The sequence below is a fragment of the Sciurus carolinensis genome, chromosome 3, assembly GCF_902686445.1.
Source record: "Sciurus carolinensis chromosome 3, mSciCar1.2, whole genome shotgun sequence".
In the NCBI taxonomy this organism is placed as follows: domain Eukaryota; kingdom Metazoa; phylum Chordata; class Mammalia; order Rodentia; family Sciuridae; genus Sciurus; species Sciurus carolinensis.
Genome location: NC_062215.1, coordinates 133,308,631 through 133,332,753, shown reverse-complemented (window position 1 = coordinate 133,332,753; position 24,123 = coordinate 133,308,631).

Here is a 24,123-nt window from a genome sequence, read left to right as displayed (position 1 = left end):
GATATCATCCCATTTATTGATTCTGATTTTATTTCCTACTCTTAAGTTTCTTATTGGGGAAGTGAGATCCTACCCAACATGGTATAGAGTTAGACCTACTTTTTCTTCTAGTAGGTGCAGAGTCTCTGGTCTATTACCGTGGTGAGGGAGACCCGGGACCCAGGGTTACGCCACATGCATCCAAGATGGCGACTGGCAGAGAGCCAAATGGCGTGCTGAATGCGCCTTGAGAAAAAACAGGAAAGTGTTTACCATTGGCTGTATGATAATAGTTCAGCCGCCTAGCATGTGGACAGATATATCTTACATGTATGCTTGAACTCGTGATCGCTTGACCTTTAATAGGATTGGTTGGACATATCTGGTTACAATTGCATATGCATGAGACTGCTTATATATGGAGGGTGTTATCCGAATAAAGCGGAAGCTGCTTCATGAACTTCTGAAGAGTACGTGTCATTTGTCCCGCTGGTCGATGGCAAGCGGCAATTACCTAAGTCATTGATCCATTGTATGTTGAGTTTTGTGCAGGGTGAGAGATAGAGGTTCAATTTCACTTTATTACATATAGATTTCCAGTTTCCCAGCACCATTTGTTGTTTCTCCAACGTTTGTTTAGGGTACCTTTGTCTAGTATGAGATAACTGTATTTATGTGGGATCGACTCTGTGTCTTCTAATCTGTTCCATTGGTCTTCATGTCTGTTTTGGTACCAATACCATGCCTTTTTTGTGACCTGTAGCTCTATTGTATAACTAAAGGTCTGGTATTGTGGTGCTTTCTGTGTCACATTTTCTGGCTAAGGATTGCTTTGTCTATTCTGGAACTCTTATTTTTCCAAATGAATTTCTTGATTACTTTTTCTATTTCTATGAATAATGGTCATGGAAATTTTAATAGGAATTGCATTAAATCTGTATGGTACTTTGGCAATATGACCAGTTTTACAGTATGAATTCTGCCTATCCAAGAACATGGGAGACCTTTCCATCTTCTAAAGACTTCTTCAATTTCTTTCTTAGTGTTTTATAGTTTTCATGGTAGACGGTCTTTCACCTCTTTTGTAGATTGATTTCCAAATAGTTCTTGTGTTTTGTATGTTTTTGAGGATATTGTGAATGGAATAGTTTTTCCTGATTTTTCTTTCATTGATTCATCATTGGTTTCATAGGAACACAACTGATTTATGGGTGTTAATTTTATAACCTATGACTTTGCTAAATTCATTTGTTAGTTATAGAAGTTTCTGGTGGAATTTTTGGATTCTTCTAAATATAGAATCATGTCATCATCAGCAAATAGGGATAATCTGAGCTTCTTCTTTTCCTATTCGTATCCCTTTAATTTCTTCCTTTTGTCTAATTGCTCTGGCTAGGGTTCCAGGTCTATGTTAAATAGGAGTGGTGAAAGAGTGCATCCCTTCCTTGTTCCAGTTTTTAGAGGGAATGTTTTCAACTTTTCTCCATTTGGAAGGATGTTGACCTTGAGTTATCATCAATAGCTTTTACAAAATTAAAGTAGCTATCCCTAGCTTTTCTAGTATTTTGAATTTGAATGAATGCTGAATTTTGTCAAATGTTTTTTTTCTTCATCTATTGAGATAATTATGTGATTCTTGTTCTTAAGTTTATTGATGTGATAGATTACCTTATTGACTTCCATCTGTTGAACCAGCTTTGCATTCCTGGAACCCCACTTGATCATGGTGCATTATCTTTTAAATATGTTTTTGTATGCAATTTGCCAGGATTTTATTAAGAATCTATGTTCATCAGGTATATTGGTCTGAAGTTTGTTTCCTTAATGCATCTTTGTCTTGTTTGGTCTCGGGGTGATATTAACTTCCTAGAATGAGTTTGGAAGGGTGCCCCTCCTTTTCTATTTTATGGAATAATTTGAGAAGTATTGGTGTAAGTTCTTCTTTAAGGTCTTATAAAACTTGAATGCCAAAGCCATCTGGTCCTGGGCTTTTCTTGTTGATAGGCTTTTGATAGCATCTTTCAATTTCATTGCATGAAATTGATCGGTTAAATTGCCAAGGTCCTCCTGATTCATTTTGGGTAGGTCATGTATCTCTAGAAATTTTTTGATGTCTTCATGATTTCTATTTTATTGGAGTATATTTTTTCAAAGAAGTTTCTGATTATCTTTTGTATTTCAGTGGTGTCCATGGTGATATTTCTTTTTTCATCTTGAATTTTAGTCATTTGACGTATCTTTCTCTTTCTCTTTGTTAGCTTAGCTAAGGGTATGTCAATTTTAGTTATTTATTTTCAAAGACTGACTTTTGGTTTTCATCTATTTTTTTAACTGAATTTCATTAATTTCAACTCTGATCTTAATTATTTTCTGTCTTCTATTGATTTTGATATTGTTTTGTTCTTCTTTTTCTAGGGTTTTGAGATGTAACATTAGGTTACTTAGTTGGTGAGTTTCTATTCTTTTAAAGAAATGACCTCAATGCAACAAACTTTCCTGCTAGAACTACCTTCAATAACATCTCAGGGGATTTTAATACATTGTCCAGTATTCTCATTTAACTCTGAGTATTTTTTAAATTTCATCCCTGAATTTTGCAGCTATCCATTGGTCATTCATAATGTACTATTAAGTACATTAAATACATTTAGTACATTTAGTCTCCATGTTTTAAAGCAGTGTCTGGTTTTTTTTGTTTGTTTGTTTGTTTCATCATTGATTTCTTTCTTTCTTTTCTTTTTTTTTTTTGTGGTGCTGGGGATTGAACCCAGGGCTTTGTGCATGTGAGGTAAGCACTCTACCAACTGAGCTATATCCAAGCCCTTCATCATTGATTTCTAATTTTATTCCATTATGATTTGATAAAAATACCAGGTACTATCTCTATTTTTTTGTATTTGCTAAGAGTTGCTTTAGGGTCCAAGATATGGTCTAATTTAGAGAAGGATCCACATGCCCATGAAAGAAAGTGTATTTAGTTATTGATAGGTGAATTATTCTAAATATGTCTTTTAAGTCTAAATTATTAATTGTATATTTTAGTTTGTAGCTTCTTTATTTAGTTTTTGTTTGTAAAATTTATCAAGTGGTGAGAGAGGCATGTTAAAGTCACAAAATATTTGTGTTGTGATCTATTTAATATTTGAAATTGTGAAGGATTTGTTTGATGTATGTAGGTACTCCATTATTTGGGGCATAAATACTTAAGATTCTTATGTCTTGTTGATGTATTATTCCCTTAAGCAGTATGAAATGACTTTCTTGGTCCCATCAGATTAACTTTGGCTTAAAGTCCATCTTATCTGATATGAGAATGGAGACCCCTACTAGTTTACAAAATCCATGTGAATGATAAGTTTTTCCCCATCCTTTTACCTTCAGCCTGTGGCTGTCTTTGCCTATGAGGTGAGTCTCTTGAAGATAGCATATTCTTGTGTCTTATTTTTTATCCAATATGCCAGTCTAGTCTTGATAGATGAGTTTAGGTCATTGACATTCAATGTTATTATTGAGAAATGATTTTTATTCCCTATCATTTTGATTTATTTTGTTCTTTATCTTGAATTAGTTTCTCCTTTGGTTGACTTTTCTTTTAGTGTAGCTCCTCCCTTTGCTGGTTTTCACTATTTTTTAAAAAAATTTCTTCTTCATGCAACATCTTATTGAGTATGTTTTATAGTGCAGCTTTTAATTTTGAATTCTTTTAACTTTTGTTTATCAGGAATGTTTTTATTTCATCCTCAAATCTGAAGCTTAATTTTGCTGGGCATAGTATTTTTGGTTAGCATCCATTTGCTTGAGAGCTTGATAGATGTTATTCCATGACCTCCTAACTTTGAGGGTTTGGGTTGAGGAATCATCTGAGATCCATACTGGTTTCCCTCTAAAAACAATCTCTCATTTTTCTCTGGCAGACTTTAAAATTCTATCCTTATGTATATTGGGCATTTTCATAAATTAATGTGTCTTGGTGTGAGTCTGTTGTAATTTTGTATATTTGGAATCCTTTAAGCTTCCTGTATTGGTTTTCCCATTCATTCTTAAGGTGTGGGAAATTTTCAGATATTATTTCATTGAAAAGATTGTGTATTCCTTTGGTTCATATTTCCAAGTCTTTGTATATCCCAATACATCTTAAGTTTTTTCTTTATATGTTACCCCATATTTCTTGGAAATTTTGTTAAAGTCCTTTTAACGTCTTTTCTCCAACTTATTTTCAAGAGTATATATTTTGTCTTCTTTGCCAGAAACTCTGATTTCCAATTGGTCTAGTCTGCTGATGAAGGCTTCCAATGAATTTTTAATTGGTTTATTGATTCTTTCATTTTGAGGACTTTTTTCAGTATCTCTAGTTCTTTATTGAAGTGGATCTTTTGCTTCTTGTACATTCTCCCTTACATCATCTTTTACTTCATAGATCAATTTAACTATGAACATTCTAAAATCCTTCTCTGTCATTTCTTCCACTGTAGTGCCAATGGATTCTGTGTGCTGAATTGTATCGATTGTTTTTGAGGCAATTACTTCCCTTGCTTTATCATGTTGTTTGTATGTCTACCCATTTGCAAGTTGGGTTTTGAGGCACTGGAGTTTCTAACCTTTGGACTTAAAGGGATTCTGAATTTTTCCAGTACCTCAGTTTAGGGGGAGACAGATAACAACCAATGCAAACAATTTATAGCATCAAACCAAACAGTTCCTGCTTTGGTATCTATTATGTTAATGTCATATTAAACAGAGATGATATGTTCAGTTGTTGCCCACAGTTTAATACAGTAAGTTTACATATTGATTTATAATTTTAAGTTGTGAATAGGGATAAAAATAAGTAGTATAAGATGTGATGTTTGTGAGGGAAGGGGAAAGATAATAGAATTGGAAAGTAGAGGATGAGTGATGGATCAGTAAAGGTTGACTGTTAGCAGAGGAAAAGAGGGAAGGAGAATCAAGGGAAAGAGATAAGTGAGAGAAAAAGTGTATAGAATAAAACAAAAATTAATAGTAAAAATAAAGGTGAATGTGCAAGAACAAAACTGTTACATTGCAATTAAACATCTTAGTCCTCAACCTATTGATCTATGTGAAATACTGCCTCAGAAAATGTTATGAATGAGAACAAAGGAAAAAAACAAACTAAAGCAAACCAAAAAGAGAGAGAGAGAGAGAGATGTCTGAAGATGTCTAAGTGTCCATGCACCATTCAGGTCACAATTTAATAGTGAATAGAAATAATTAACTCCATTGGAGTTCCAAATATTTTCCTCAGGTGTGATAGTTGGGGTTGCTGGAGTGATGGGTAATCCCAGAGGCAGGGTTCTTGGGGACAGAATTCAGGTTGTGTTCGCTTTGAAGCTCTTCCTTGAATTGGTCTGAAGATCCTAAATCAGAGCACCTCCCTGGCTGAGCAGATGCTGGGTCATGCAGGGAGACTGACCCCTGTAAAAACCCCTGGTTTCACTCATGTGGTGGAGGGGTCAATTCTGTTCCCCTCAGACATGTGTGAACTGTGTGTTTTTAGGACCTCAAATTTTTATTTCAAACTCAATGAGATCCTACCCACTCTTTTGAATTCTCAACCAGCCTGACTTTGTAGTGACCATTCTGGAAGGGGAGGGAAGAGTCCAGCTGTGTTTTCCATTTTAAAAACCCTGCTCTGCTGGCCTGATTTTCTTCTGGTCTCTTAGACACAACTGTGCCCTGTGTTGTGAGTTTGTCAAACCTGTTCTTCAGGCTAGGGACAACTGTCAGTGAATTTTACTCTGATCTGTCCATATCTACACTCACCTAAGGCCTTCTAAAATTGGAGGTTCTTTTAATTGAAGTGTTGCTTGGCAAGTTTAGCACAGGAGAGATCTCTCCTGCTGCCAGCAACAGCAGCCCCTAAGATCTCTTTTTGTTTGTTCCTATCCAACTGTCTGATTCTGCAATCTCTTTTGAATGTCTAGAGTTATTTCTCAGAAAAGATCTCCTCTCTCACCTTGTTGAGAAGCTGTGTGTCTGAGATCTTAGTTTCACACCATGGAGCAACCAGGAAAGAGACCTTCTCTAATCTGCCATTTTTTCCAACCCCCAGCAATCATTTTAAATATCAGTGGATTATGGCCTGTGCCTATAGTTCCAGCTACTCAACAGGTTGTGTCAGGATGATTGTTTGAGTTGTTTAAGGTCAGCCTTGGTAACAGAGCAAGACCCTGACTCAAAGAAAGAAAACAAATAAACAAAACATAACAAAACCCCCAGTGGATTAAATTCATCCATTAAAAGGCAAAGACTATCATATAAGATAAAAAGTAAGATCCTTGACTAGGGATGTGGCTCAGTGATAGAGCATTTGCCTGGCATGTGTGAAGTCCTAGGTTCAATTTGCAGCACTACAAAAATGAATCAACAACAATAGCAAAAAGTCCTACTATATGTTGGTTAGTGGATGCCTAGTTTAACACAAAGACATACAGCCAGGTAAGAGACTCAAAACTTTCCTACTGAGGTCAAGAAAAAGGTAAAAAATGTCCCAAATCATCTGTAATTTCTTACACTGGATTAGAAATTTACTTAATGTAATAAGACAAATAAAGGGAGTAGAAGTTTTACCAATTAGTAAGACAGAAATAAAACTGTCGTTGTTCATAGATGCCATTATCATCTGTGTAGAAAATAAGAAAGAATTAACAATATCCACAAAAGACAACTTCTGGAACTAATAAACAATTATAGTAAGGTCACAGAAACAGTCATATAGAAAAGGCAATCACTTCCATGAGCAACCAGGAATGAATAAATGAAGATCAAAAAACTGATGTAATAATCACATAACACAATAAATAGGGGTGGAACAAGATGACAGGTGAAGAATATCACCTGACACAGACATGCCAAGTGCAACAGCTATCCCCACACAAAACTAAGAGCACAAGAGCTAAGAAAATACAGTGACAGACCACAGTGGTTAATTTTAGTTTAACAAAAGAAACAAATAATAACAAAACACTGAGGAAGTCAGAAAGTGAAAAGCTTCCCAGGTCATCTCTTCTCCACTTGTAAGCAGCACAATATGGGGAGAGCTATATTCTGCATGGGTTAGGGATTAAAAAGTCCAGGCCATAGACTTTATGTAAAAGAGAAAATATTGGGGTTATCATATTCACAAAGGGCTTTAGAATGCAAAAGTGGTAGAAATATCATTCAAAGAAATAATACCAGAAAACTTCTCAAGCTTCATAAAGACACAAAAGTTCATGTACAGGAATATCAAAGGTCACAAGTCACATTTAAATCCACCATGTCTACCCCAGAACATCCTAATAATAAGTCAAGATCTTACAGGTGAAAGAAAAGAGAAGACACTCAAGGCTGAAAGAGAAAAGGGGTATAATAACTTATAGGGGCATCACAATTCACCTGACAAATAACATATAAGAGTGTCCCAATTCACTTGACAGTCAACTTCTCAGTAGACACCCACAGACCAGGAATGAGTGGCATGGAATTTTTACAGTAATGAAGGGGAAAAACTTTCAGTGACACCTTGCAAAGCATTTCTTTAGAGATGAAGAAGGGATAAAGACTTTCCAAGACAATGAGAGAGTATATTTCCACCAGATTAGGTTCAGCAAGAAAAACTGAAGAAATGTCTTCAATTTAAAATAGTAATTAGTGAGGATAAAACATGAAAAACATAAAACTTACTGATGAGTAATTATACAAATTAAGAATGCTCTAATATACTAAGAATGAAATAAAACATTCATAGATTTAATATGAAAACTAAACAATTTAAAATACAATAGTTATAGTACTATGTTAAGCAACAGATGATATAGCAAGATATAAAATGGGATATCAAAGATTTAGAGAGGAAGGGGATAAAGCGAGGCTTTCTTATGAGCACATTTTCTCTTATCCTTTTGTTTCTTCATTTCTATTTTTATCTTATGATAATGTTTAGTTGCTATCATTTCAAATAGTTTGTTATAATCAAAAGATGTTTTCTGTAAGCCTCATGGTAACCACAAGCAGAAATCTATAATAAAAAAAAAATCAATAATGAAGGAAACAAAAGCAATAGAGCAGATCACTTAATCACCAAAGAAACCTATGAAGAGGGGAGAAAGAAAGGAACTACAATAATGTAAAATACAATTTATATAATACCTATCAGTTATTACCTTCAATGTAAATGACAAATTCTCCAACTAAAGACATAGAGTGACTGAATGGATTAAAAAAAAGTCCCAATTATACATTGCTTGTAACAAACTGACTTTACCCCTTAAAGACACACAGACTGAAAGCAGAGGGATGGAATAAGATATTCAATGAAAATGAAAGTTAAAAGAGGGCAAGAGTAACCCTACTAATATTAGATAAAATAGACTTAAATTAAAAGCACAAGAACAGACTAGGGAGGTCATTATATAATGAGAAAGGGGTCACTTCACAAGAGGAAATGACATTTGCAAATACAAATGAACCAATTATCAGAGCAACCAAATGTGTAAACCCATTATTAATAGATTTACAGGGAGAGATAGACGTAAATACAATACTGGGGAGTTTACCACTAAACTCTCAGTAAGGAACCATTCATCCAGACAAAAAAAAATCAACAAAGACACAGCAGCGTTAAATTGCAACCTACATCAAGTGAACTTAACATATCTACTCAACATTACATCCAACAACTCCCAAATACACATTATTTTTTCCTCAACACACGGATCATTCTCCAGGATAGATCATATTTTAGGTGACAAAACAAGTCTCAAGAATATTTTAAAAATTGAAATCAGGAGGATCCAAGATGGCGGACTAGAGGGTGACTGCATCTCCTGTCACTCCAGAACCCAGGATTCAAGAAGGGGAGACATTGAGAGACTTGGACTAACATAGAGCCATGGGGTGAAACTTCCCCACCAGGTGAAACTCGGCCTGGGCGGGAGGCCCGGACAGGGGTGACTTCTCAGAGCGGGGCAGGGCAGCTAGAGTCTTTCCCAGGCAGCCCTGCTCCCTCCGGCAGTGGGCTCCTTCCATGGCCAGCTTCTTGGAGCAGGCCACCCAGTGAGAGCCTTTCCGCACAGAGCCAGCTCCAAGCCCTGGAACCAGTAGTGGGCTAGGGGCAGCTTCCTTTGAAGCACTGCATTTTCAAGTTCCTCCAAGGCTTCAGGCTACAGAAGGCTGGGAGGTGATATACTGGAAATCTACAGGGACACTATAAGCCAATAGAGGAAATCTGCAATGGCTCAGAGTCCCACTGACATCTGACCAATATGAGAAAACAAGGGAAGAAAATGTCCCAAACAAACCTAGATACTATATCAATAAAACCCAATGACAGCACAGCAGAAGAAATGTCAGAAAGGGAGTTTAGAATGTACATAATTAAAACAATCAGGGAAGCAAATGAGGAGATGAAAGAGCAAATGCAGGCATTGAAGGAGGAGATGAAAGAGCAAACACAGGCATTAAATGATCGCACCAATCAACAGTTAAAAGAGCAAATATGGGAAGCAAGAGATCATTTCAATAAAGAGTTAGAGATACTGAAAAAAAAAAAAAAACTGAAATCCTTGAAATGAAGGAAACTATAAACCAAGTTAAAAACTCCATAGAAAGCATATCCAATAGATAGAACATCTAGAAGACAGAACCTCAGACATTGAAGAAAAAATATTTAATCTTGAAACCAAAGTTGGCCAAACAGAGAAGATGGTAAGAAATCCTGAACAGAATCTACAAGAATTATGGGATATCATGAAAAGGCCAAATTTAAGAATTATTGGGATTGAGGAAGGCTTAGAGAAACAAACCAAAGGAATGAACATTCTATTCAATGAAATAATATCAGAAAATTTCCCAAATCTGAAGAATGAAATGGAAAACCAAGTACAAGAGGCCTATAGGACTCCAAACATACAAAATTACAACAGACCCACACCAAGGCATATTATTATGAAAATACCTAACATACAAAATAAAGACAAAATTTTAAAGGCCACGAGAGAAAAGAATCAAATTACATTCAGGGGGAAAACCAATAAGAATATCAGCAGATTTTTCAATCCAGACCCTAAAAGCTAGAAGGGCCTAGAACAACATTTACCAAGCACTGAAAGAAATGGATGCCAACCAAGAATCTTATACCCAGCAAAACTTACCTTCAAATTTGACGATGAAATAAGATCCTTCCATGATAAACAAAAGCTAAAGGAATTTACAAAAAGAAAGCCAGCATTACAGAACATTCTCAGCAAAATATTCCATGAGGAAGAGATGAAAAACAACGATGCAAATCAGCAACAGGAGGCGCTAGCCTAAAGGAATAGCCAAATAAAGGAGAAACCAAATCATGTCAAAAAACAAATATGACTCAAATGACTGGGAATACAAATCATATCACAATAATAACCCTGAATGTTAATGGCCTGAACTCATCAATCAAAAGACATAGACTGGCAGATTGGATTAAAAAGAAAAATCCAACAATATGCTGCCTGCAAGAGACTCATCTCATAGAAATAGATACCCATAGAATAAAGGTGAAAGGATGGGGAAAAACATACCATGCACATGGACACAGCAAAAAAGCTGGAGTATCCATCCTCATTTCAGATAACGTGGACTTCAAGCCAAAACTACTCAGAAAGGATAAAGAAGGACATTACATACTGCTTAAGGGAAGCAGAATTCAGCAAGACATAACAATCATAAATATCTATGCCCCGAACATTGGCTCATCCATGTACATCAAACAAATCCTTCACAATTCCAGAAATTAAATAGAACACAACACAATAATACTAGGTGATTTTAACACACCTCTCTCACCACTGGATAGATCTTCCAAACAAAAATTGAATAAGGAAACCATAGATCTCAATAACACAATCAACAATTTAGACTTAACCGATATATATATAGAATATAGCATCCAACAAAGAATGAATACACTTTCTTCTCAGCAGCACATGGATCCTTCTCTAAAACAGACCATATTTTATGCCACAAAGCTACTATTAGCAAATACAAGAAGATAGAGATACTACCTTGTACTCTATCAGATCATAATGGATTGAAATTAGAAATAAATGACAGAATAAAAAACAGAAACTTCTCCAATACCTGGAGATTAAATAATACACTATTATATGATGAATGGATAACAGAAGACATCAGAAGGGAAATAAAAAAAATTCTTAGAAGTAAACGAGAAGAAAGACACATCATATCAAAATCTCTGGGACACTATGAAAGCAGTACTTAGAGGAAGATTTATTTCATGGGGTGCATTCAACAAAAGAAATAGAAATCAACAAATAAACGACTTAACACTACAGCTCAAAGCCCTAGAAAAAGAAGAGCAGACAAACACCAAAAGTAGTAGAAGACAGGAAATAGTTAAAATCAGAGCCAAAATCAACGAAATTGAAACAAAAGAAACAATCAGAAAAATTAACAAAATAAATAGTTGGTTCTTTGAAAAAATAAACAAAATTAATAAACCCTTAGCCACACTAACAAAGAGAAAGAGGAAGAAAATTCAAATCACTAAAATTCAGAGTGAACAAGGAAATATCACAACAGACACGACTGAAATACAAAACATAATTAGAAGCTATTTTGAAAATCTCTACTCCAACAAAACAGAAAACCTCGAAGACATCAACAAGTTTCTAGAGGCATATGAATTACCTAAACTGAACGAGGAGGACATACACAACTTAAATAAACCAATTTCAAGCAATGAAATAGAAGAGGTCATCAAAGCCTACCAACAAAGAAAAGTCCAGGACCAGATGGGTTCTCAGCCGAGTTCTACAAAACCTTTAAAGAAGAGCTCATTCCAATACTCCTCAAACTATTCCATGAAATAGAAGAGGAGAGAACCCTCCCAAACTCATTCTATGAAGCCAATATCACCCTGATACCTAAACCAGAGAGAAACACATCGAGGAAAGAAAATTTCAGACCAATATCCTTAATGAACATCAACGCAAAAATTCTAAACAAAATTTTAGCAAATCGCATACAAAAACATTAAAAAGATAGTGCACCATGATCAAGTGGGATTTATCCCAGGGATGCAAGGTTTGTTCAACATCCGGAAATCAATAAATGTCATTCACCATATCAACAGACTTAAAGTCAAGAATCACATGATTATTTTGATAGATGCAGAAAAAACATTCGATAAAACACAGCATCCCTTCATGCTCAAACACTAGAAAAATAGGGATAATGGGAACATTCCTTAACATTGTAAAGGCCATCTATGCTAAGCCCATGGCCAATATCATTCTAAATGGAGAAAAATTGAAAGCATGCCCCTTAAAAACTGGAACAAGGCAGGGATGCCCTCTTTTCACCACTTCTATTCAACATTGTCCTTGAAACTCTCGCCAGAGCAATTAGACAAACCAAAGAAATTAAAGGGATATGAATAGGAAAAGAAGAACTCAAACTATCCCTGTTCACTGATGACATGATTATATATTTAGAGGAACCTGAAAATTCCACCAGAAAACTTTTAGAACTCATAAGGAATTCAGCAAAGTAGCAGGTTACAAGATCAATGCTCATAAATCCAATGCATTTTTATACATAAATGATGAATCTTCAGAAAGAGAAGTTAGGAAAACTACCTCATTCACAATAGCATCGAAAAAAATAAAATACTTGGGAATCAATCTCACAAAAGAGGTGAAAGACCTCTACAATGAGAACTACAGAACACTAAAGAAAGAAATTAAAGAAAACCTTAAAGATGGAAAGATCTCCCATGTTCTTGGATAGGCAGAATTAATATTGTCAAAATGGCCATACTACCTAAAGTGCTATACAGATTCAATGCAATTCCAATTCAAATCCCAATGACATACCTTACAGAAATAGAGCAAGCAATTATGAAATTCATCTGGAAGAATAAAAACCCAGAATAGCTAAAGCAATCCTCAGCAGAAAGAGCAAAGCAGGGGGTATCGCAATACCAGATCTTGTTACTATTACAAAGCAATAGTAACAAAAATGGCATGGTATTGGTACCAAAATAGGCAGGTAGATCAATGGTACAGAATAGAGGACGTGGACACAAACCCAAATAAATACAATTTTCTCATACTAGACAAAGGTACCAAAAATATGCAATGGAGAAAAGATAGCCTCTTCAACAAATGGTGCTGGGAAAACTGGAAAACCATATGCAACAGAATGAAATTAAACCCCTATCTCTCACCCTGCACAAAACTCAACTCAAAATGGACCAAGGACATCAGAATCAGACCAGAGACCCTGCTTATAGAAGAAAAAGTAGATCCAAATCTTCAACTTGTTGGCTTAGGATCAGACTTCCTTAACAGGACTCCCATAGTACAAGAAATAAAAGCAAGAATCAACAACTGGGATAGATTCGAACTAAAAAGCTTTCTCTCAGCAAAGGAAATGATCAGTAATGTGAAGAGAGAGCCTACAGAGTGGGAGAATATCTTTGCCACTCATACTTCAGATAGAGTGCTAATTTCCAGAATATATAAAAACTCAAAAATCTCCACACCAAGAATACAAATAATCCAATCAACAAATGGGCTAAGGAAATGAACAGACACTTCACAGAAGAAGATGTACGAGCAATCAACAGATATATGAAAAAATGTTCAACAGCTCTAGTAATAAGAGAAATGCAAATCAAAACTACCCTAAGATTCCATCTCACCCCAATTAGAATGGCGATTATCAAGAGCACAAGCAATAATAGTGTTGGCGAAGATGTGGGGAAAAAGGTACACTCATTCATTGCTGGTGGGGTTGCAAATTAGCGCAGCCACTCTGGAAAGCAGTGTGGAGATTCCTCAGAAAGCTTGGAATGGAACCACCATATGACCCAGCTATCCCACTCCTTGGCCTATACCCAAAGGACTTAAAATCAGCATACTACAGAGATACAGCCACATCAATGTTCATTGCTGGTCAATTCACCATAGCCAGATTGTGGAACCAACCTAGATGTCCTTCAATTGATGAATGGATAAAGCAACTGTGGCATATATATGTACAATGGAATATTACTCTGCCATAAAGAATGATAAAATTATGGCATTTGCAGGCAAATGGATAAAATTGGAGAATATCATGCTCAGTGAGATAAGCCAATCTCAAAAAACCAAAGTATGAATGATCTCGCTGATAAGTGGATGATGACATATAATGGGGGGTGGGAGGTGTTAGTGTTAGGGTTAGGGTTAGGTTTAGGGTTAGGGTTAAGGAGGGTGGCAAGAATGGAGGAAGGAAGGACTGTATAGAGGGAAAAGAAGGGTTGGAGCGGTGGGGGGGAAGGAAAAAATAACAGAATGAATCAAACAACATTACCCTATGTAAATTTATAATTACACAAATGGTATGCCTTGCCTCCATGTACAAACAGAGAAACAACATGTATCCCACTTGTTTACAATAAAAAAAAAATTGAAATCACATTGGATATAATTTCTTACCACAATGCAATAAAGTTAGATATCAACAAAAAGAAAACTTGGAACTATAAAATTACATGAAAACTATAAAATTACATGAAAATTAAGTAACTTAATTGTGAAAAACCAATTCACCAAGGAAGTAATCAAGAAGAATTTTTAAACGTCTTGAAAGAAATGAAATCAGAAATATAACATACCAAAATCTATCGGATTGTAGCAATAGCAATACAAAGGGGAAAGTTTATTGTGATCAATATTCATATCAAAAAAGTACAAAGATCTCAGTAAACAACCTATCACTGAATCGAACGGAACTATGAAAGCAAAAATAAATTAAATAATAACAAAAATAAAATAAACTAATTAAATAAATTAGTAAAATTAGAGAGATAATAAATGTCACAGCAGAAATAAATGGAACGGAGACTAAAACAAAACAAAATAAGACCAAAAAAAAAAAAAAAGTTTGATTCCTTGAAAAGAGAAACTAATTGGACAAACTCTTTATATAACTAAGAGAGAAACCTCAAATAAATAAAATCATAGATGAAAAAGCATACATTTTAGATGATGCCATAGGAAAATAAAAGTTCATTTTAAATTATTATGAACAATTATATTCTAAAACTATTGATAATATATAATAGACAAATTCTTAGACATATACACATTACCAATACTGAATCTGAAAAGATCAATAATAAGTAATGATATTTGAACAATAATAAAAAACCTAACATCAAAGAAAAGTGAAGCAGATGGCTTCACTACTGAATTCTACTGTTATGGTTTGGATGTGAGGTGTCCCCCAAAAGCTCACATGTGAGACAATGCAGGAAGTTTCAGAGGAGAAATGATTGGTTTGTAAGAGTCTTAACCCAATTGTGAATTAATCCCTAATGGGATTAATTGAAGTGGTAGAGTGTGGAGGGAGGAGATTGGAATTGGGATGTGGCTTTGGGGTATATATTTTGTATCTGGAGAGTGGAGTTGTCTCTCTCTCTAGTTCTGCTTCCTAATCACTGTGATGTGAGTTGCTCCCTTCTGCCATGCTCTTCTGCCATAATGTTCTGCCTCATCCGGAGCCACAGGGAATGCAATTGACCTTCTATGAACTAAGACCTCTGAAACTGTGAGCCCTTAAATAAACCCTTCCTCCTCCATAATTGTGCTAGTCAGATCATGTAGACACAGCAGTGAAAAAGTTAACTAAAACATTTACCAAACATCAAAGTAATAATATCAAATTCTCCCTAAGTTATTCAAGAAGTAGGAGGAAGAAGAAGCAGAGGAGGAGAAGGAATTCTTCAAAATGCATTTTATGACACTAGTCTTACCCTGAGACCAAACCCAGACAAGGGTGCACATTCACAAAAGTTAAACAAAAGGTTATTATTATTGATGAACATTTTTGCAAAAGTAACATAAAAACATAACAAAAAACTGAATCTATCAGCATATTGGAAAGATTATTCACCATGATAAGTAAAATTCATCCCAGGGATGCAAGGATTGTTCAATATATGCCAGTAAATAAATGTGACATAACACATCAACAGAATTAAGAACAAAAAACATATGGTCATTTCTGCTCATGCAGAAAAAGTGTTTGATAAAATTCAGTATCACTACATGACAAAAGCACTGAATAAAATAGGTATATAAAGAATATACCTCAACATAATAATGCCCATTTATAAAAAACCAACATCTAATATTATATTGAGTTGGGAGAAGATTTCAAATATCTGGACTAAGATAAGGATGTGAGATGGCCTCCAAATGTTAACATGTGACACTATGCAAGAAAGAATAGAGGAGAAATTATTTGGTTTTGAGAATCTTAACCCAATCAGTGAATTAATCCCATGATAGGGGTCAGCTGAGTGGTAAGGTGTGGCTAGAGGAGGTGGGAATTGGGGTGTGACTTTGGGTATATATATTTTTATTTGGCCAAGGGAGTCTCTCTCTGCTTTCTGATTGTGATGTGAACCACTTTTCTCTGCCACATTCTTCCACCATGATGGAAGCCTTACCTCAAGACTGGAGGAATGGAGCACGGTATCTATAGATAGAGACCTCTGAAACCGTGAGCCCTCAAATAAACTTTTCCCCCTTTAAAATTGTTCTGATCAGATCTTTTAGTCACAACAATGAAAAAACTGACTAAAACAGATGTCTACTGTCACCGCTTTTACTCAAACTTTGCTGGAAGCCCTAGCCAAAGCAATTAGGTGAGAGAAAGAAATAGAGACATCCAAATTGGAAAAGAAGTCAAATTGATGACTGTTGCGGATCACATGATTTTATATCTAGAAAATCCCCCAAGTTCACCAAAACTATTACTAGTAATAAATAAATTGAGGAAAGTTGCAGGATGCAAAAATCAATATGTAAAATCAGTACTTTTTCTATATGCCAGTAGCACAATATATGAAGTAAAAATTAAGAAAGTAATTAGTTTGCAATAGCTACAAAATGAATAAATAAAGTATTTAGGAATAAACTTAGCCAAAGTGATGGAAGATCTTAAAATAAAAATTATAAAACATTAATGAAACAAATTAAAGAGAATATAAAGAAATGGAGTGACATTCCATGTTCATGAACCATAAGAATCAATATTGTTAAAATGTCCATACTAACCAAAACAATTTACAGATTCATTGCAGTTGCTACCAAAATATCAATGGTTTTTTAACAGTACTATGAAATAAATCACAAAATTAATATTGAAGCACAAACAATCCCAAATATCTAAGCCATTTTGAGCAAAAATAACAAGGCATGAGACTTATTAGTAAACTAAAACATACATGGTCAACTACTTTTTACTACAATTCTAAGATCTTATTCAATAATTGGGTTTATTACAAATGGGTTTAAACACTCAGGGGTTGAAGGGAGGGATTGATAAGCCTATAACCAAGGACTTTTAGGGCACTTAAACTACTCTGTGTAGTATAATGCTGGATGCTCATCACCATAAAATTTTACAAACTCATAGAATGCTTAACTGAATAGTGAACTCAAATGCAAACTATGTAGTCCAGGTGATGATGACACACTAAACTCTTCAACTGTTGCAAAGGCACTATGGTGGAACTTGACAATAATGAAGGTGGCTATGTGTATATGGTGCCAGTGGTAATTCCCTGTTCCATCTGCTCAAAATTGCTGTGAATCTAAAACTCTTCTAAAAATAAAGTCTGCTAAAAATAGTAAACATATTAAAGAAAATTGTCTTTACAGTCAATTACCATAGAACTTTTTTAAGCTTCTGTAATTACTAACTAACTAAATTTGAAGAATGAAGGATATCTTCATTCAGAATTTCTGAATTTTAACCAAATATGGATTTTACCAAAGATCTGTATGAGTTTGTGCAGCTCATGGTCGCTGTATTGATAGTTACACTTATAGTAGTAGCTATCATTTATTAATCACTATGAGTTAGGGCCAATGGTAGTAATTTCCATTATATATTTTAACTACATGGGTACATAGGACAGAAATATAAAGAGAAAGTTACATTATGATAATCTAATAATAATATCCAATGTTTGATCACAGGGTAAATTATTTTTGTGTTTGTTTTTAAATAGCTCAATTTTCCATATGGTTTCCTATAGTCTTGGCCAGAGAATGTAGTGTTTTATGTTGGCATGACACATTTGTCAAGATATACAGACATTATAGTAATAGGTGCTGTATAAATGCATACAGTTAAGGAAAAATGTGTTGTAGGAAAATTGTTTCTACAGCATTTGTTCAATATTTGGTTAAGCATCTCATTTCCATCAGCTGAATGAATCTAATTTTTTTAAGTTTTGCATTCTGATTTATACAGTAATTTTTAAATGGGATGAACACATTGGTTTAAAAGAATTAACAATGAGTATATTCAAATACTTAATTTTGAGAACAAGGAACGAAGTAAACTGAAACAACTGAGTGATTTAGAACCATGGGTTACATTTTGAATGGCCTATTTTTAAAGATGGATTCATTATTGATATATACTCCTATGTTTTCATGCAAGATTATGCTATATAAAATATGCATCACCTCACATACTTAATTATTTTTGTAGTGGGAACACTTAAAATTGACTTGGAAATTTTCACGAATACATTTTATTTTTTTGTTTGTACTCACAAAGATGTACAATAGAGCACTTGAACACCTTCCTCATAACTGAAACGTTGTACCCTTTGCCTAGCATATTCCCATCCCGCTCTCACTTCCAATCCCGGAGAGTGCTCATTCTCCTTTCTGCTTCTGTGAATTCCACTTTCTCATTTCACATATAAGTAAGATCATGTGGTATTTGTTGTTTTGTATCTGGTTTATTTCACTTAACATGATGTCCTCCAGGTTCATCTGTGTTGTAGCAAATAACAAGATTTCTTTCTTTTTAAAGGTGTGAGGATATCTATGTTGTATAAAGAAAATGTGGTATATATAACATTTTACTTTTTAAGGGAAGCAAAAGAGACTCACACTCTTATTTTTTTTCCCTACAGCAAGCTAAATCATTCTCTCTTTGGAATTATGCTGTCTTATTTTCATGTTTTTATTTCAGAAGAGAAATCTTTCTCAGCATCACAAAGGAAATAAAATAATTATAGCAGTTACACATGTCTCAAATGTGCACTGAGGGATCAGAATACACCCATCTTCAGACACTTGTCACAACAGAACAAAACTCTAGGTACAAAGTTCTAACACCTCTTTTATTACCAATTCTGAAATCTTAGACTTAAATATTGAAACAACATTGATATTTTCTGGCTCTTGACAGAAACTAGTTAAATAAAGCCTAAAAACAGTAATACACATTGATATTTATCATTTAATAATATGAATTTTCCTACCTATTGTGATTAAAAGCATTAAAATATAGCATAGGGCAAAGTTGGGGAATCAGCTTTATGTGTAGCCTTCCATAACATTTTACTAATATTTATATCCTATGAAGCCTTGTTCATATTAGGCATTTAGAAAAGTTTCTTGAGTTTCTTATTTATAAATTCTGGTGATTTTAAGTACTATTTCTGTCCTTTTCATAAAGAGCAGCATATTATAATACTTTCTTGATTTTGTATTTTAACTCCTAGTTATTTTATTTGAGGACTTTATTCACATTTTACTCAAGTAGCTTATTTTTAGGTTTGTGTACTCTGCCAAGTACACATTGGTCATTTCCTGTCACTGCATCTGGTTGTTCACATTTGATGACCACTGAGTGTACTTTATATATTCTCAATTTATAGATCATGTTTGCCATTTACCAGAAGAATGTTCTTGAACATGTAATTCTCTGAGTTTTATTTGCAACATTCAGCAATAACAATGAAATTCTGAATAGATATCATTTAAGATGGCTCTGATACATTATAGATGGTCATAAACCGGTAGTTTCTATCATTATATTTGACTCTAAGTAAAAGTGTTTTGTAGTATGGTATGAATAGGATTTGGCATTCAACTATTCACTCTTAAAAAAGCATTGCAAAAGTGTTTTGTTCTGAAAATCATTAATTTTATGGTACAGAAATCACTTTCAATTTATATTAAAAATATTTCCTCTGAGGTATTATCATAGTAGATTTGTAAATTAGTGCTCAAATAATTGTTAGATATTACTTATCAAATGTAACACAAATAGGAAAATGAACTCAAAAGTATCTTATACACAAGTACACGGAATAAATTAAGCCTTATGAGCTAGTTCAAAATGATGAAGCATAATAACGGTCAGATTATTACTGACAGTGGGAATCAATTTCATTCCTGAGGGAAGAGTCCAACAATATTTAATGATTTTAATATGTCTAGCAATATACCAAGACCTTTGACTTTAATTGCTTTGATTAAATTTTAGTACTCACAGAATTCTTTCATATTGCTCCTCTATTTATTTAATGAATAATACATTCTCTTAGAAAAATATATCTTCCGTGTCATGCCAAACTCTGCTAGAATGGTTAATGTGATATTTTATAATGCTCAAAATGTGTGAGGTAGTGAAATTCTATTCAGACAACAGAAATGCCAGGGCATTTTTAATAAGACCCTAGATGAAATGCTAACATATGTTATGTAAAAAAATTTCTTTTTAAGAAAATGCAAAATAAATGTTATGTTTTCTTGTGTTATTTCGATTATAGATAAGATTTACTTTGGTGAAATCACCAAGGAAACTATTTTCCACTTCCTTGTAATTCCTCTTTGTTAGTAATGCTATAACACTCAATTTCTAAGTCCTACTGCTCTTATATTAATACATTTTATATTAAACAGAGCTGTTCTTTTAACATGTCTTGCGTGGTCACCATTTAAATAAAATAAGAAATACAGTATTTGAATAACTTTGGAATTCAATCAGTTACCAGTTGTCTATTTTCCTAAGACTCAAAATATTCACCCAAGGAATGCAACTGTGTAACCTTACAAAAGTCTTGTTAAATCTGTGTTCACAGTATAACTTCTGGAAGTAGTATGGCAAGAAGATGGAAAACAATTATATTTTGATACAGAAAACACTGTTTTTAGTTCAACTTGGAAAAAAATTGTCTAAAAGTAAATATGATATTATTTTTCTCATGGGAATGTTGAATGCCTCAACTCTTTTCCAAGAGTCTGGTTTCAATTCCATCACTTGAAATGGATATGTTCTCTTCCTATTTTCTCAGTTCTTCAATAATTTAGAGTAGAACTATATATTCATTTTAGATTTCAACTTAATAATCGATTTTAAAATGACTGTGTTTTCTGTCCATCCATAAATATGTTATAATGAAATTGAATATTTTCATTTAATGTAAAATATCTTAGTATTACAATGAAGTATCACCGGATACCTGTTTGAAATGCAAAAATGTAGACAAAAGGTGGCAATACAAAATGCTGTCAAGGATCTGGAGACAAACATAGATCGCTGGGGTAGGAATTTAAAATGGTTCAAAAATTGTTGGGAAGACTTATAATACCTTAAAATACACATGCCATACAATCCAGCAATTGTAATTCTGGGCATTTATGAATAGAAATGAAAACTTATGTCCACAAAAATGTGTGTGTGTAATATATATTATATACATATATGTATATTATATACAAATATTTATATACATATATACACATAGCAAATGTATGTGTAATATATTATATATATACACACACACACATATATATATATATATATTTCATAGCAATTTCATTTACAATACACCTGTGCTAGGAATAACCAGTATTTCCTACACTAGGTGAATGATTTAGCATATCGTGATATATCTATCCCATAGACTCTATTATTCAGATCCTGTCTCAATATTTAAAAAGGGACAGGTGCTGGGATGTTCAGTTGTAAAGCACCTCTGGATTCAATCCCCATACCACAGGAGGAGAAAAATGTTGTGCAGTAGAAGACCATTATTGGAGATGAGACAAATTTGCTAAGATTGATGTTATTATAATCAATCTATATTTAAATTTATATAATAAAATATTATATACCTAATAATAAGCACACTACAATTTTTATTAGAGAAGATAATATTCATGCTTACAGATAAAGAAATATGATTTTAATAAGTTCTTCCCAATAATTATATAAGGTATTTTGTAACAATTACCAACTCTTACTTCTAGCAGTATTCTCTATGGATGCTCACATGTAAGTAGTATTTTCCTGTCATGTAGAAGATAGAAATGAATTAGGACAAGCTACAGAATTTCCAAAGGTAAATCTAGAATTGAAATGCAGAAACAGCTTTATGATCATTTTGTGTTACCACATTTGGTGGTGAACATTTTAATTGTTAAAAATAATTCTAAATATCCCTAGGCATAACTCTACATATTAAATATTTTTTTTAAAAAAATACCCTGCATGAAAGAGAAATGTGACTCTTTCACACCAATGTTATATTTTAGACTTTAGCCTACTTCTCTAAATCCATCACATTATTCCATTTCTCTAACTAAACCTTTTCTGATATCTTACAAAATTGCTTTCCTATTTGACAAGCTTCTTTCCATCCTCCACCTTTTCTTAATCTGTGTTATATCTATAGTAGGCACACAGTCTTAGTGTTCTCAAATTTGTGCTATGATTCTTTTCCTACATGTCCCTCTCTATATTTAGGTTGTGAACTCCTTCAGGGATGTAATTACTTCCTATTCAAGTTTGTACAATCAGAAATCAGCACAGGTATATGTTCAGCAAGATTTCTTCAGGTGACCATTATTCACTTAATCTACTAACATTGGCATCAGTATCTTTTCTGAGTTTGTTACAAAGCACACTTCCTCACAAGCTGTCTCATACTTCCATGCATTACTGGATCAGAAGACTCTGATTATTTGCTTGAATTCATTATTATATAATCTCATCATGTCTATGATCCTCTTTTCTTGCTTTCTAGGGGAAATGGCATGATTTCAAAGTCATCTTTAAAAATTGCAGCAACTATAATCTTGTCTTCATAAATGCACATAGAACACACAATCATTCAAAAGTACAGTGGTACATATCTTCTAAATACTTCATTTACTTACACAAAGTAGTAAACATAATCCCAAGACATTTCTTAGTCAATCTTTAAAGAATATCTGCACAATGATTTTATTAATGTGTTTCTTTGACTACATGTTGCTTGCTATAAGAACATAGCTTAGAAAAATTTAGTTCATATATAATTGCTAAGAAATTTGAGGAGGAGAAGTGAAATTAAAAGAATACATGAGTTTGTAAAAGATATATAATGACTGATCACAGTATGTTCAGTCTCACAGATACTACATTTGTTAAGGACCTTCATCAATTTTAATGTCATACATCAATTTTTGATAGTTTTCAAGTTAGTATAAACAAAACTTTTGAAGAATAAATTTTTAAAATTCATCATCCAGCTAACTAGGTAGCTAACTTGATAAATTTAAGTATAAAAAGGGTTATATGGTAGGAAATTTAAAATACTGAATTACTGATACATAGCTCATGCTTAGCACACTATTTTACTATGATGGGTATATAAGGATTGGTGGATAACATAGAGGCTATTTTATTTATCTATCATCTATAATTACTGATAAACATCACATGCTTACCAACTATTTCATTGTGATTGATATATGAGGATTGATAGATACCATAGAGACTATCTTTTTCTAAAATCTATCAATCATTTATGAATGAACAAAAGCAAAATCAACATTTTCCTGAAAGTAGAAATCCCCAAGTACCTAGATTATTGCAGACCAACCTCATGATCAAGATATTCTTGGAAACATTGCAAGCATTAATGCTAATCACTATGGTGTGCCTATGAATTATACAATATTGCCACTTAACCGTATGGAAAGCAGTTACTGTTTTCACAGTTATTAAAATGTGCACTTAACAGAGCAATGTGTGGACTGAAAGCAATAAGAAAAATGTATTTGAAATAAACAACTTACTTACAGAAATGTTTTTATTAAAGTAGAACTTTATTCTTATGATTTCAATTTGAAATACTAATAGAAAATCATTGGAAGGTACATCTGTAAATTAATGAAACTGATAGTCATAAACTATAATTAGTTTCAATATTTCTCATTTTATTATGTCCTAAAGTAACTTCTATGGTCTAAGAAAAAAATAAAATTTTAGATCAAATAGATCTGCTTT